This window comes from Solanum tuberosum, unplaced genomic scaffold (assembly GCF_000226075.1).
Source record: "Solanum tuberosum cultivar DM 1-3 516 R44 unplaced genomic scaffold, SolTub_3.0 scf00010, whole genome shotgun sequence".
Taxonomy (NCBI): Eukaryota; Viridiplantae; Streptophyta; class Magnoliopsida; order Solanales; family Solanaceae; genus Solanum; species Solanum tuberosum.
The window spans coordinates 837,119-838,010 of NW_006238936.1; positions in this window are offsets into that span (position 1 = coordinate 837,119).

The window sequence follows — 892 nt, forward strand, 5'->3', positions numbered from 1 at the left end:
TAAGTAAGTAAAAGTAAAGTAAAGTAAAGTATAATAAAAAGAAATAATTTAAATTAATTTGATGTTTTCCTTAATAAATTGTTTATTAGGAGCTTATTTAAATTTTTTTTTTTTATTAATTATACTTTAAAAATATAAATATGACTATTAATAATCTTATATAGTTATTTAATGATATATATAATATTAAAAATAATTTGTTTTGAATATAAAAGCTAAATAATAAAATTTTATTAAATTATTTAACTATATTAAATTTAAACAATTTAATATGTAGAGAATAAAAATGGGAATATATAGAAACTCAATAAAGCTATTATTGTATAGGTGTCAATTGTAAAATTAAATGGACCCCACTATACTCAATGATAGAAGGTATAATATGTAATTTAGTAGAAAAGTGTATGGTTTTTTTCTAAAGATGTTAAAGAAGGTCTAAATAATAAGGCTCATAGTACAATTTAAATTATTTATTAGGAGTTTATTTTAATACTCAATGATAGAAGGCATAATATGTAATTTAGTAGAAAAGTGTAGGGTTTTTTCTAGAGATGTTAAGTAGGTCCAAATAATAAGGCTCATAGTACAATTTTTTCTATGCAATATATACTTGTCACTTTGAAGTTGGAATGACAAAAATATCCTCACTTGCCAATTGAATGACCAATAAGCAGCCTTTGAAACTCTCTCTTCTAATATATAATAATAATAATATAAATATATATATATATATATATTAGTTGAAACTTAGTAATATTTTTCTTTCTTGCTCTCTCGTTTACTGCATCAACCTTAAATTACAAATACGATAGATATTTTTTTAGGGCAAATTACAGAAATCACATACTTTTAAGGCAAAATTACAATTTATCCCTTAAAAGTTTATAATTAC